Genomic DNA, 15444 nt, shown 5'->3' with positions numbered 1-15444 from the left:
AGAGGGCAGCACAGGCCTTTATCCTGCTGGGCTACCCGCCGGCGCCCAGGTCGGTGACAGCGTTGTGAAAGCAGTCAGAGCCACTGGTGCCAGGCGACGGGGACGCGCTTCTCTACCAGCATCCAGCAGTGCCTGGGCAGCGTGTGGGCATCTGTCCTCCAAGAATCAGGAGGTAACGGTGCTTGCTTGTTCTCTGAGAGAGGGATTGCCAGTCCAATGCTAGGAAACGGAGCAGAGACCGGCATGCTCACAGAAAGACACGGATGGCCTCCCAGGGCCACCAGCTAGATAGAGCGCTGACGAATGCATGAACATATCTGAAAGAAGAGCATCAGCAGAGGGGGACTGATGGGCTATGAAAGCCCAGACAGAGTCATGTCCATCCGGGAGGCAGGGCAGGCCCAGGCCGTCCCAGCACTGGCTGGAGAGGGGCTCCACTCCGTGGACATGGCCCTCCATCCGTCAAGGCCATCTTCACGGGCTCACGTGACTGAGCGCTGCTACGCTCAGTCCCTCTCCTTGCTGTGATCCTAGAGCTCCAATTCCAGAGGCTGGCTTCACACCAGCTTGCCTGCAGAGGGCAGAATGCCAACGCTGACCTGCTGGCACAATAGTCTGGCCCAGGAGCCAGGTGTATTTCTAAGAACACGCTAGTAGAACGCTGTCCTCTCTTACAGACATGTTTACCTTGTAGCACTCTCCATTATCCACACATTTCCAAGTATGCCAGGCATGGTCAGCTACTCAGGGGGGCGGGAAGAACGTGTAAAGTCAGGGGCAGGGTCACCATTGGTGAGTGGACCCACTCCCGTAGGGTGTCCCGAGTGTGGGTGTTGGTGACGCCCACTGGGTGACGTGTTTGGGGACAGGGTGACAGGGAGCAAGAATGCTGCCCTGTGCCAGATGCTGTCCCATCCACCTTTCCCTGTCCATCCAATGGGATCAGCAAAGGCTCCCCCATGTCTCCAGCCTGCTGACTCTGTGTCAGGGAGGCTCTGGGGGAGGGGGCGGGGAATGGGACAGCAGAGGGATTCCGCTCTGGGCTCCACAGGCTGCTCCTGAAGTCTCTCAACTCAGACATCACCTCACTCACCACAGCGAGGATTGATGTGCATCTGCAAAACCCATCTGGTCTCCATGAAGGACTTGGGTCTCTACCGGTAGCAAAACATAGACCCCATTATAACAGCCTTAAAGCTTCCTCAGGGATTGACAGGGAAAGCTACCTGGCTCAAACTATGTTCCTCGATACCCGTGATGCCCCCAGAAGTAAAATCCGTGCGTGCAGCACCCTCCGCATATATTTCTGTCCATCACCATTGCTCCTCATCAGTGAGAAACACTCCCTGGGCCGTGTATTTCACCCGCTCCCTAAACATGGCCGCAGGCCTTCCTGTGTGCCAGGCACGGTGTTGCTGACTGAGGACGTGACTGTGGACGGAAGAGGCCACCCTTGTCCTGCGGAGGAGCTTACACTGTGGTGGCCCAGCGGTCTGTGCTGTGGGGGGAGAGCACGGCTGTGGGGGGGTGTGCAATGCGGGGAACCGGACCTCTTCCCTGGGTGTTGAGAAACTCCCTGGAGAGGCGGCTTTCAGGTACTGTATGTCCTGAAAGATAACGGGGCGGGTGTGGGTGCAGGAGGTGTGCACCGGGATCACAGCAGGGAGGGGAGCCCTGGACCTGGCTCCCCAGGGCCGCCTGTGGGTGGAGAAGGAAGAGGCTGGGAAGGGGCAGGGAAGGTGGTTGGTCTTAGCCCGAGGGCGGTGAAGAGACTGGGCGCTCTGCCCCGTTTGGCTGACCCCTTAGCGATTTTAAAGACCAGGAGGCTGTCACACCTGTGTCCTTGACCTTTGGGAGCCCGATAAGTTGAAGCCGAATTTGGAGGTAGGAGAAGTTACATGAATGACTTTGACGCCGTTTTCTCTCTAATCCTGACGCTGTGACCAGGCTGTTAGGATTGTCCTTGTCCAGGAGATGGCAGGCTCCTGCTGCGGACGGAGTCGGCGCTGGGCGGCTCTGGGTGGAGGGGGAGGGAATAGTGGCTGCCGTGGCTCCTGCTGGGAGGTTGGGATGCAGGCTCTCTGGGTGGGGACCAGGTTGGTGCCAGCCTGAGGTGAAGAGGTGCAAACAGAACTTTGTACCAGGGGACATTTGTGTGAAGCGGGGGAGTCACGGGGAAAGGGCTGAGCTCTGCTGTGGTCCTGGCAGAGCTTCAAACTGGCGCCCAAGATCACAGGAAGCTGGAGTAATCTTCTAAAGTGGGAGCACTCCAGAAGGAAAGAGCAGCGGTAATGGCTATCAATTACGCAGTGTTTACAGCGAGCCTGCGCCGCCCTTTCATCTCGCCTCTCTCATCTTGCCTCTGAAAGTCACACAAAGCCTGCGTTTCCAAATCCAACTTACACTCTGCCTCTTGCCCCCACGCCAAGACCTGCCCCCACCCCACATCTCCCCCGCTCTGTGCATGGCACCATCACCCACAGTCACTCCTGGATTAGCTGCTAGGGCTGCCTTAGAAATTAGCACAAAACTGGAGACTTAAAACAATGGAAATTCATTGTCTCACAGCTCTGGAGACCAGGTGTCCACATCCAAGGTCTTTGCAGGGATGCACTCGTGCTGTAGGCTCTGGGGAGAGTCCTTTCTTGCCTCTTCCGGCTTCTGGTGGCTTCTTGTGGCCACATCCCTCCAGTCTGACTGTCCCTTCACGTGGCCTTCTCTGGGTCTGTGTGTTCTCCCCTCGGTCTCTTATAAGAACGGTCTTATCTGGAGATCCTGAAGCATGGTAGCAACCATGTTTGGGTAAATGTTTAATTTTTTTAAAAAAACATTTTATTGATTTTTTACAGAGAGGGAGGGAGAGGGATAGAGAGTTAGAAACATCGATCAGCTGCCTCCTGCACACTCCCTACTGGGGATGTGCCCGCAACCAAGGTACATGCCCTTGACCGGAATCGAACCTGGGACCCTTCAGTCCGCAGGCTGACGCTCTATCCACTGAGCCGAACCGGTTAGGACAATGTTTAATATTTTAACCCTGCTGACTTGGCTTCTGTACTTATTTGTTTGCTAAAATAATAGAAAAGGCATTTTGATTTTCTGAATTATATAAATCATCCCATTCGATTGAATACCCTATCGATTGTAATGTGAATGCCCCATTGGTTGTGGTCATACTGGTTTTAGAAAGCACATTCTTCTGTACCTGGGAACCAGGACAGCACAATTATCCTAAATTGCCTCAGTGGCTACAGATAATGCGTTCCGGTTGACCCAGTGGTCCCAAGACCAGGACAGCACAATTGCTCTAAATTGCCCCAGTGGCTCCAGATAATGTGTTTCTGTTGATTCCGTGATCCGGAGACCCAAAACTATAATTTAACTAACATGCGCAATTCGCTTCTGTAACTGCTTTGTGCAAACCAGGTTCCTCATTCCAAACCCAAAGATGTAATGAATACCTTTGTGATTTTTGCCTTTATAAATCCGGTGCTGGGGCTGGGTAATTATGGCGAGATTTGGAGAGCAAAATGCCCCTCGAAGTCCCGGATTTGCAATAAATCTGACTCCTTAATTCGACTCCTTGAGGCGTCCTTGTGTGATTTGTGGGGTACATTACAACAATCCTTAACTTAATTCTCTCTGCAAAGACCCTGTTTCTCAATGGGGCCATGTCCACAGCTTTCAGAGATTAGGATCTGAGCATGTCTTTTCAGGGGCCACTATTCAACTCTACACGGCGAGGAAACCTAGTTGTCCTTCCCCCTCCTCCAGTCTCACATTGAAACTCTGACTCCCAAAGTGACTGCATGGGGAGGGAGGGCCTTTCGGGAGATAATTAAAGTTGAATGAGGTCATAGGGGTGGGGCCCTAATGTGATAGGACTGTTGTTCTTCTAAAAAGTGGAAGGGATGCCAGCTCTCTCTCCTCGCACACACAGGTCCCGGCCCTGTGAGGACACGACAAAGAAAGTTACCAACTGCAAGCCAGGGAGAGCGATCTCAGCAGAGACCCTGGTCTTGGACTTTCCGTCTCCAGAACTTTGAGACAATACAGTTGTGCTGTTTCAGCCTCCCAGCCTGTGGTATTTGGCTGTGGCAGCCCGAACAAACCAGTACACACTCTGAGCTTTTTGCCAACCCAGTCTCCACATTGTGGCCAGTGAGACACAAAGCGCAAACCTCTGCTTAGAAGCAACTCTCCCCCTTCCCTTCTTCAGATCGATCCAGGCCCTGCCCTGAGCACCAGGGATGTACCAGTGAACAAAACACACCCCTCCCCCAAGTCTTCTGTGAAGCTTACGGTCCAGCCTGGCCTAGCTGCCTAGGGCGCTGAGGTTAAAGCCCTGCATTTTGAACAAGGTGTGCACAGCCCAGCAGGGTCAGCCTCCACTTAGTCCCTGGTCACCTTCCTTCTCCACCACTTGACTACACAACGCCTGCTCCCTTCAGGGACACAGCCTCCCCAGTTCTCCTGGTGCAGCCCTCCTGCCCTCCGGAGAGCTCCCTGCGGCTCCTTCTGCTGCGGGCTCCCCCTTTGCCGGCTTACCTCGCTCATCTTTCCCCCCTCAGCCTCCTTGAGCAACCCTGGTACGTGCTCTCAGCAGCTGCCACACCTCCCTTGCAGCAGTGACAACAATGGCAATTAAATCATTAATTTGTGCAGTGAGTTGTTTGGGTCCTTGTAGCCCACCAGCCTGAAAGCCCCCTGAGGTCTGTGCCCGTTTGTTTCCTGCTGTTTTCTCAGCTTAGGGAACAGAGCGAGCGCTTGTTAAGGATTGCTTCCTGAATGAGCCAAGGCGTGAGCAAACAATTCTAATCCTCAGACGCAATTCCCATCCTGTAGATCAGCGGTTCTCAACCCTGGCTGTGCATTAGAATCACCTGGGAATCTTTTTAAAAATCCTGATTTCTGGGCCTCATCCTCCGGAAATTCTGTTTCTTTGTTACTAATGTTGTGGCCCCGCCCCATAACAAAGAAACAGAAGTTCCGGAGGATGAGGCCCAGACATCAGGATTTTAAAAAGATTCCCAGGTGATTCTAATGTGCAGCCAAGGTTGAGAACCACGGCTTTAGATGTGTATATTCCCAATGTTCAGGTGCGGAAAGCAAGGCACAGTGTGGCTAGGTACCCGGTCAGAGGCCACCCAAAGTCACAGGGGGGACTGAAATTGAAATCCAGAGTTTTCTGATTTCAAAGGCGAGGCTCCTAATAGCCATGACTCAGATCCAGTTCGTGTGAGATGGGAGAATTCTTATCAGAAAGGCAGAAGGGAATAACTATAACTTAATTAAAGAGTAATTTTCTTTACAAGACTAATGATTGCAGTCAACAGGAGAATGGATAAACAATCAGTGATATATTCTCATAATGGAATAGGACCAGCAAAAAGGGGACATGAACTCCCAAGAACATGTTATCGCATTGATATATTGCGAAAACATTATGCTGAACCAAAGAAGCCAGGCTCAGACAAGCACACGCTGTGGGGTTTGATTGATGTGAAACTCTAGAACAGGCAAAAGCATCTCTGGTGAACAGCATCACGTCAGCAGTGGCCTCGGGTCGGGTGGGAGCTGACTGGGAAGGGGCACGAGGCGACTTGCTGGGGCGATGACAATGCTCTCTTCTGGCGGAGGTTTCAGTTACCCTGTGTGTTTGTATTTGTCTGAGCTCAGCATATGTATGCATGAGATTTGTTAATTTCTCTGTTTGCAAATTTTATCTCAAAAAAGAAACTCTTAAGCACATATTGAACTCCAGTTAATGATAAACACACCCAAGTGCTGGAGGTGAAGTGCACTAACATCTGCATCTACTGCAAAGTGCGCCAGAAATAAGAGGGATTGTTGACGGACAGAGGGATGAATCGATGGCGAGACATGTGATGAAGCAAGTGGAACACAATACTAAATGTGGATTTCACTGCATAAGACTTTCAACTTTGCTCAGCTTGAAATTTTCATAAGAAAGTGTTGAAAAAAAAGCATTATAAGCTGAAAATGTATTTAAAAATAGCTAATATTTATTGTAATCAAGAAAGCAATCTAAAGAGGAAGCAATAAAAAAATCACTCGTTGTTGTGCATGGGTTTCAAGGGGATGATAGGCAAGGAGAACAGGCATAGGGGCTGGGAGAGGCGGGATCAGGTAGGACTCCATCTTGGCAGGCCCTGCAAGAAGAGGCAGCTGGTGTGGCTCTCTTCAGGCTAGAAGGAGCTCCAGGATTCGGGACCAAGCAGCAGACAGCAGCCACCTCCTCCGTGAGGCATGGAGGGTGGCAGGGTTAGCCCTTGGAACTTGCTCACCCACGGTCTAGTGAGAAACAATGACATTTTTCTTTAGAGCAGTGATGGTGAACCTATGACACGCGTGTCAGAGGTGACACGCGAACTCATTTTTTGGGTTGATTTTTCTTTGTTAAATGGCATTTAAATATATAAAATAAATATCAAAAATATAAATCTTTGTTTTACTATGGTTGCAAATATCAAAAAATTTCTATATGTGACACGGCACCAGAGTTAAGTTAGGGTTTTTCAAAATGCTGACACGCCGAGCTCAAAGGTTCGCCATCACTGCTTTAGAGCTAAGCAGAGAAAAGCCTAGAAAGTTTTAGGAGTAAGACAATGAAGATGAAATGCCAGGCTTATGTTTTGAATTTGATCAAGTTACTTCCTGGGACTGCATGCTGACCCCACCCACTTGGCAGGAAATTCAAGGCTGCCTTCCCTCCAGGGGCCACTGAGTGTGGGCCTGCGTGGCCCAGGCATGAGGACTGAGGGACGAATGGCTGCACACATCCAAGTTCCTATCCTGTCCCCACCATTCGCTGGTCACGTGGCCTTGGGCACGTCACAGAACCTCTCCTGGTTGAACAGACCTCCTTCATAACTGCCTTGTCATCTCCAAGGTGGATCCTCAGCTTCCCTGTGTATTGACTAGTGGCTCCTTCCGTGGCCGGTCAGGCCTTCCTCCTTGAAATACTCGCTCCCTCAGCCACAGGACCTCAGTCCCTCACAGCTCACTCCAGCCACCCAGGCCACTCTTTCCCAGCCTCCTCAGCTGCTGCTCCGTTTCCCAGTCACATGCTGAACTGCCCCAGGCTCTCTTCAGCTCTCTCTGCTTCCCTACACCCAACCCCAACCCCCAGGCGGGATTTCACTATAAGCCCCACTAAGCCAAATTCTAAATGGCACCACCAATTCTCCCAGCTGCTCCAGCCCAGAGCCCTGGAATCATCCTTGACTTATCTTTCTCCTCCTACTTCTCTCAGCAACAATCCTGTTGCTCCCACGTTGGGAATAGATCCACAATGGGACCACCCCGTCCACCCTCGTGGTGAGCACTAATGTCTCTCACGTGGACTCTTGCATTTGCGGCCTAACTGGTATCTCAGCTTCCGCTCTTGTCTTCCCAAACTCTGTTTACCCTACAGTAGCTGGGAATGTTTAAAAAAAAGAAATCAAGACTCTCCAAATCTAGCCCTAACTGGTTTGGCTCAGTGGATAGAGCATCGGCCTGCGGACTGAAAGGTCCCAGGTTCGATTCCAGTCAAGGGCATGTACCTTGGTGGCGGGCACATCCCCAGTAGGGGGTGTGCAGGAAGCAGCTGATCGACGTTTCTCTCTCATCGATATTTCTAACTCTCTATCCCTCTCCCTTCCTCTCTGTAAAAAATCAATAAAATATATTTTAAAAAATAATTTAAAAAAAGACTCTCCGAATCTCAAAACTCTCCAACAATACCAGAGTCAGGTCCCATGTCTGTATCCTTCCCATGAGTCCCATGATCTCTCCGATCTCATGCCCCACCTCTCTCCCCTTTGCTCATTCCACACCATCCCTACCGACCTGCCAGCTGCTTCTCCAACCTCCTGGGTGTGCTCTCACCTCCCCCGAGATTTCCTCTGGCTGCACTGCTCTCTCCGTGGGTGGCTTGGTCTCTCACTTCCTGTAGCTTTCCCTCAAACTGCTCCCTATCCTAAAGACTGTACGACCCTCAGCAACTGCCCTTGTTCTCTTCCTATCCCTTTACCCTGCCTTATGCTTCTTCTAAGCACTTCTCATTGCTTGATTTTGGGTATTTATCTGCTCATTTTAAAATTACGTCTCTTCCTACTTGAATGAAAGCCTCATGAGAACACAGACCTTATGTATTTTACTCATCACTGTGTCCCCAACACCGAGAACAGAGCCTGGCACACAGGGGCTGCCATGAGAGAGGTGGAGGAGGAATGAACACGTGAGCTGACACCTAGCTCAGTGCTGGCCTAGCAGACGCACCCGCAGCGCGATGTTCAACCATCATGACGGTCCTTCATGGAGAAGAGGACGGAAGTGCTGGGGGAGGATCCGATTCCGGGCCGGAAGCTGGGACCTGAGTGGGGAAAACCTCTGTCCCTTGGGCAGTTTCATCCTGGCCCTAAGTCAGAAGTTGCTTTGCTGACCTGGAAGCTACCATGTGTCACATGATCCGGAAATGACTGCCCCCACTTCCTGGTAAACCCCTCTGCCCTCCTGCCTAAGCCCCTTCCCCACTTGGCTGCTGAATCCGGGTTTCCGCCTGGGGAGCGTTTCTTCGGAATGACCCGAATGTGAAATGGCCCAGTAATTGCGCCCGGAGCCCGGAGCTCTCGTGGCTGCAGGGCCGGCTATGACCAACATTTCAGAAGAGCCAGTGAAAAGGCAGTTATCGGGAGTCCGCCCGGCTGCTCTGAAATCAGCTCAGCTTGGCTCTCGGCCCTTCTTATCTCTGCAGGCAAGTACATCCAGCCCCGGTACCACCTGCAGGAAGTGAGCCTTTGATCTCTATGGGGAGACCTGCTTTATGGCTCTTTTAAAAATTGCATTACATTCTAAGTGTTTTTAAGACATCACGGCCTATTCATTTCTGATAAAAGAAGCAGATTCATTTATCAGAAAAGACATTTTGTTGTTGTTGTTAATCCTCACCCAAGGATATTTTTTCCATTGCTTTTTAGAGAGAGTGGAAGGCAGGGAGGTATGAGAAGAGTCGGGGGCCGGGGGGGGGGGGCAGCCTTGTGAGAGACACACATCGATTGGTTGCCTCCCGCAGCGCGAGCCCCGACCAGGGTGCGGGGATTGACCTTGCAACCCAGCTACGTGCCAGCTCTAACCATTGAACCACCGACCAGGGCCCGAAAAGAGATTTTAAGTTCTACAAGCATACAACAAACATTGAGCCCTACGTGGTGGATTATGTAGTAACTGTTTGATGAAGTCCAAATACCAAGATGAAGAGGGAAGAAGATTGAGAAACACACACAGGCACACAGAGGGAAGTGGGGAGGGGAGAGAGAGAGGAGAGAGAGGGAGAGAGAGAGAAAACCGTTCGTTCTTGGGGAAGAGCGATCCCACGGGGCCAAGCTGATGGCTGATGGGCATCACGGTTGCTTCTCACCTGGTTGGGGAGCTGGGGGCTGGGGACAGAGCCAAACTCTTCCTTCCTTCTCTTTCCCTCTCTTGGGCTTCCAGGTTATCTGGGCAGAAGGTAATTTGCCAGACAGATCTGGGCAGCAGCCTGGCCCCACTCCCAAGCTGTATCCTGGGACGGGCAGAGATGGGCAAACACTGGAGACTATCAAGCTTGCTCCCTGTGGGGAGTGGGGGGTGGTGATTCTCCAGGGATTACTGCCGAGGGGCCAGGGTTGGGGCACAGAAGGGATCAAGTGGCCGAGGTGGCTCAGAATCTCGGGGCCCAACCCCGTCTTCAATCAGAGCAGGTCCACTCAGTTTTGCTTCCCATCACACAGTATTTTATGGGGTTACTTGCCACCCAAAGAATCCCCACCGACATGACATCTCGCCAGCTAACATTTAGGGAGGGACGGCCACGCGCCAGCTTCTCCCTGGTGGAGCTGGGCGCTGCCCACCCGAGGCTTAAACTCAGCGTCACAGGTAGACAATTGCATAAACAATGCCGATAAAGTAAGATTATCCTATTGTTAAAAGTGGCGTGGGTGGTGGGATTGACCCTCCTTTTAAAAAAATATGTATTTTTATTGGTTTCAGAGAGGAAGGGAGAGGAGAGAGAGATAGAAACATCAATGATGAGAGAGAAGCATTGATCGGCTGCCTCCTGCATGCCCCACACTGGAGATGATCTGAGCCCACAACCTGGAATCGAACCATGACCTCCTGGTTCATAGGTCGACGCTCAACCACTGAGCCACGCCGGCCGGGCCTGACCCCCATTTTAAAAGCTGGTACTTACAGATCTCTGTGTATGTCTCGGCACCGGGGAAAGTATGTTAGGGATGATCTCTGGGTGCCATGGCAATGCAGTCTGTTTCCTTCCCATTTTGCTTTATTTTTGCAATGAACCTTAATTACTCTAATAATCAAGAGGGGAAATGCTATTAAAGTCAAAATGATGAACCTGAGTGCTGGGAGAGGTGCTGGAAGCTGTTAGGAGCGCTCCGCAGGGACCTGCCTTGGGCTGCTGCTGATTGCACAGGGAGCATTAGGGAGGCCCAGTGAGGCTCTGCTGTGCTCGGAGACCTCCCTGCCTCTGCCTGGATAGGCCCACCCTGTGCCAAGCTCGGGGAGTGTGAGCTGCTCGGAGGAGCCGGCCCACGCCCCCCCCCCCCCCCCCAGCTCATTCTTCTTTCTACTTTGCCCGTGGAGAGCTGGTTACTGGCAACACAAGGCCCTTTCCTCTCAGGCTCCAGGAGCTGAGCATTAAGAAAGCCTTGCAAATGCAGTAATTGCTCAGAATGAGCATTAATGTCCTATTAAAAAGAGGCAGCTGCTGTGGCTGTAACCTCTAATTCAGCAGTTTCCTGAGAGCCATGCTAATGTGATCTGAGCTAATTTCTTCCCTGCTGCCTGGGGCCCAGAGCAGAGCTATCCTGGCTCCTGCCCTCAGGTCCCTGCAGAGGCACAAGAATCCCGGCCTCCCTTTCCTGACGGGGTGCTCTGGAGGCCGAGGCTGCCGGCTGGCGTCCATCAATCAGCACTCGGCTGTCCACGTCCACTCTCGTGCTTGACATTGAACCAGGTCCCAAGAGGTGGGCTTGGGGAAGGGGATGGGCACTGACTACGTCTTGTTAAGTGCCTTTGAGGCATTTGACATTCGTCTAAAAGCCAGGACAGCCCTTGCCGGTTCGGCTCAGTGGATAGAGCATCAGCCTGCCGACTGAAGAATCCTGGGCCTGATTCTCTCCAGGGCACCTATCATGGTTGCAGGCTCCACCCCAGACCCTGGTCGGAGCGCATGTGGGAGGTAACCAATCGATGTGTCTCTCTCACATGGATGTTTCCCTCTCTCTATATCTCCCTCTCCCTTCCACTCTCTCTAAAAATCAATGGAAAAATATCCTCGGCTGAGGAATTTAGAAAATAGATAAAAAGCCAGGACAATTGTGCTAAGAAAGGACAGAATTGAAGGGGAGTACCCCGTCGATGCCCTCATTCATTCATTCATTCATTCATTCATTCTGGTGTTGCGGGGTACACCGCGAATGAGACGGCGCTGGGCCCGCTGTCATGGAGCTCATATAAACCAGGGAGGCAGACATTGAATAAGCTACTGCACCTGATTTATTTAACTGCCATGGTAATACCTGTGATGGATGAGAGAGTAAAAGGGGAGTGGTGGGTCTGACCCAGCCTGGGGCCCAGGAACCTTCCCGGGAAGGGAGGTGTGAGGGATGAGTGGGACCAACAGGTACCGAGGAGGGAGAGGTTTGCAGCGGAGGCAGAGTGGGTGCTGACTAAGCCACGCAGGAGGCTGGCCGCGGAGGAGGCGGGTGGCGCCCGGGACGCGTGCTGTCCCCTTGCCTGCGCAGTGTGGTGGGTGGCCCACGCCAGGATGGGACCAGGTGCGGGGTTCGAGTCCCACTCTGCCTCCCCGAGAACCCACTGTGAGCATCTGGGCCTCCACTCTCAGCGGAAAACCCTGCAGATTGTTCAGGTCCTTTCCAGGGCGGAAACCCTGTGGTCACATAAAGTCCAGGTCTGGGCCTCCAGGGGTGCGGCGGGGCCATCTCGAAGGGGCCGCCATGGTGGGCGGAGTTGGGAGGGTGGGAGAGAAGCGAGGCCGAGGCAGGCCACGGGGCTGAGGGTGGAAAGGGTGACCCACAGGTGGCCACGTGTTCCTTCGGGCCCGCAGCTGCGCAGCCCGGGCCTGCCCTGCATTGGGCTTCTCACCCACCTCACCCTGCAGTGCCCTGGGGTGGCACATGCACCTGAACTCTAATCAGGGAGGCTGCTGGGATGACTGAAAGAACTAAGAGTTACTAGGGTCCTGGGGGCGGGACAATGTATAAAGATGTCTGTTTGTGTTCCATCCGGTCCTCCCGCTGCTGGTGTTCACGAGGAGCGGGGGGATCCTCTTGTCTGAGTAGGAGCTCCTTTGCCTCGGGGGTTGCTACAGGGTTTGTGTTTCAAGGAAGAGAACACGCGGCCAGGCACCGTGGAGCGGACCCCAGGCTGCGTCTGATACTAGGGACTCCGGGCGAGGGTGACCGTTCCCAGGGGGTGACGGGCTCCCTCTGAGAGGCACTGCTTTGGGGCAGGTGTCCCAGCCGGGCCTGCTGACCTCTGGGCTGGGTGATTCTCTGTTGTGGGGCTTGGGGGGGGGGGGGGGAGGCGGTCCTGTGCATTGTGGGGTGTTGGGCAGCATCGCTGGCCTCCACCCACCAAGTGCTTCCAGCCATTGTGACAGCCAATGCCTCCAGGCATTCCACCTGCCCCTGGGCGGGGGGGGGGGGGGGCGCTCACCTGGTTGAGAACCGAGCTCTAGAACACTGTCCCGGGGGTGGGGGGTGGGGGTGCTCACCTGGTTGAGAACCCAGCTCTAGAACGCTGTCCCGGGGGTGGGGGGTGGGGGCGCTCACCTGGTTGAGAACTGAGCTCTAGAACGCTGTCCCGGGGGTGGGGTGGGGGGTGGGGACATTACTCTGTGGGGAGCTGGGCAGGTCCGCTGCTCCTACTTTTGAGCCCACCACCTGTTTCTGTAAATAAAGGCTGACTGGCCCTGGCTGGGGGTTCATTCGGCTGGAGCGTCATCCCTGCCGGGGTCCAAACCCCAGAGGGTCCAGGGGTCCCCAAAGGCGTGGACGGAGTCGGCGAAGAAGGAATGACACGGAGACAGTGTTCAGTTGATCAGCAGCCTAGCCAGGATCTCCAGCCAGGATCTCCAGCCAAGTTTTGGTCTGGATCTCCAGAGAGGTTCTGCTTCGGATCTCCAGCGAGGTTCTGTAGCCATGTTCCCTCGCTAGGTTCTCCAGCCAGGTTCTGTCCAGGCTCTCCAGTCAGGTTCAGTGTCCAGGTTCCAGTCAGGTTCTCCTGCCAATCTCTGTAGTCAGGTTCAGTCCAGGATCCCTTGCCATGTTCTCCCGCTAGGCTCTGTCTCTAGGCTCCGAGGCCAGTCCCGGTCCAGGATCCTCTGGCATGCTCTCGCCAGCGAAGTTCTTCTGTCTCTAGAGAACGTTCTGTGTAGGTTCTGTGCCTAGGCTCTGTCTCTCTTGGTCCTGTCTTCCAAGCCCTGTCTTCTTAGTTCTGTGTTCTGAGTTCTGTGTCTTTCTGTCTTGTTACAACTGTATTTATACCAGTTGATTCAATCCTATCAATCTCTATTACAAAGGTTAGGGCGTTTCTTATCTCCATTCCAGGGAGAAAAGATTATGTAGTTTAAGCATGATTGTTCGTAGTTAAAGGGATTAATTACCCGCCTGGCACTTAGTTGAGGGGTTTTATTCCCTCCCTAACTTCAGGGGAAAATCCCTACCTGGGGATTCAACCTTTCTCGGAGAGGTGACTTTGGTTAAAACACAGCGCCAAGAAGGTGAGCAAACATATTAAGAACCGTATGCCATATATGCCAGGTCCCTTGAAACAGCAAGGATGGACCGGCTCCCGGCAATCCCGATAGGCCAAGGGTGAGGTTTTTGTTGTTTATTGATTTCAGAGAAGAAGGGAGACAGAGAGAGAGATTGAAGCATCAGTGATGAGACTCATTGACCGGCTGCCTCCTGCACACCCCCACTGGGGATCAAGCCCCGCAACCCAGGCATGTGCCCTTGACTGGAATCGAACCCAGGCCCCTTCAGTCCCCAGGCCAATGCTCTATCCACTGAGCCAAACCAGCCTGGGCGCCAAGGGTGAGATTTTGATCACTGGTCAGGGCACATGCAGCAATCAACCAATGAGTGCATCAATAAGTGGAACAATAAATCGATCTCTCTCTCTCTCTTTTTCTCCCTTCTTCTTTCTCTAAAATCAATGAAAAATGTAAATAAAGGCGAACCGGCACACAGCTCCGCCCACTCACTGATGTGTTGGATATGCTGCTTTCTTGCTATGATGGCAGAGTTGTTTGTAAAATCTAAGATATTTACTATCTGCTCCTTTAGAAAACATTTGCCGAAGGGTCTGGTGGGCTGTGCTGAGGTGTAAGGGCCCAGTCCTGTCCCCTCCCCCACAGCCAATATTAAAGGGGAAGAGTGGGAGTGCGGGGGTGGGGTGGGGGGGCTTCTGGCAGAGGCTGCCGCGAGGGGGTCCCCAGGCTGCAGCTGGGCGGAGGAGGGCTCCTGCTCTGAGCTCCGCCCGGGTTTCCTCCGTGCCCCGGGCGGCAGGCTGCCGGCCAGGCTGGGGATTTTCCACAGGACCCGCTGTGCTCACCTGGCTCGTGACCAAGCTGTGCTCACCTCGCTCTGACCAACCCGGCCCTGGCTTATCTGCTGGGTAAACAAGGGCTCTGCACGCAGCCCGGGGGAAGGAGTCCAGCCGCAGGTGCTGGGGTGGGCAGGCCACAGGATGCCCGGCATACACAGCGTCTGGGTCTGCTCCTCAGGGGGGAACGGGGCCACGGGGGCCCTGGGAGGAGGGAGGACCGTTCATCCAGTCATTCACTCTCTCACTAGATGTCTCTGGCGTGCGCCCCCTGAGTGCAGGCACTGCCTGAAGGGCACAGTGAAGACACCATCCTCGCCCTTTAACTCTCCCAGGTTTGGGGGAGTAACCAAGGAGGGAATGGTTATTCGAGAAGCACAGGGGAGATGGGAACCCAAAGCAGGCCCCTCCGCGGGCCCTGGGGGCCAGGAGGGCTCTGAGGAAAGACACTCCATACCTGCTGAGAGCCATGCCTCTCCTCTGTTCCCTACCTCTGACAGGCCAGCTTTGAACCCCAGATCTGTTCCTAGGTGCGTGGCTATGAATCAGTTCAAATCCGTGCCCGATCTCCGCACCCCCTTGAGCCCAGCCCTCTGCCACCAGAGGGTCCCCCACTCTCCCCCCAGCCTCCTCCGTTTCTCAACCTCCGATGCAGGCTGCCTGCAGCCACCGCGTGGGCCAGCAGGGCTGCCGCTTCCGTGACTCTCTCCTGCAGTGCCCAGCCACCCTCACCTTTCTCCCGGCCCCTTTGGATGCCAATCAAGGCCACGGAGATGCTTTCTCGCCTGTGCAGGGCGGTGTGGG

The sequence above is a fragment of the Myotis daubentonii genome, chromosome 16 (assembly GCF_963259705.1).
Source record: "Myotis daubentonii chromosome 16, mMyoDau2.1, whole genome shotgun sequence".
NCBI lineage: Eukaryota > Metazoa > Chordata > Mammalia > Chiroptera > Vespertilionidae > Myotis > Myotis daubentonii.
The sequence above is the reverse complement of the archived record's forward strand: the minus strand, read 5'-3'. Positions refer to the sequence as shown.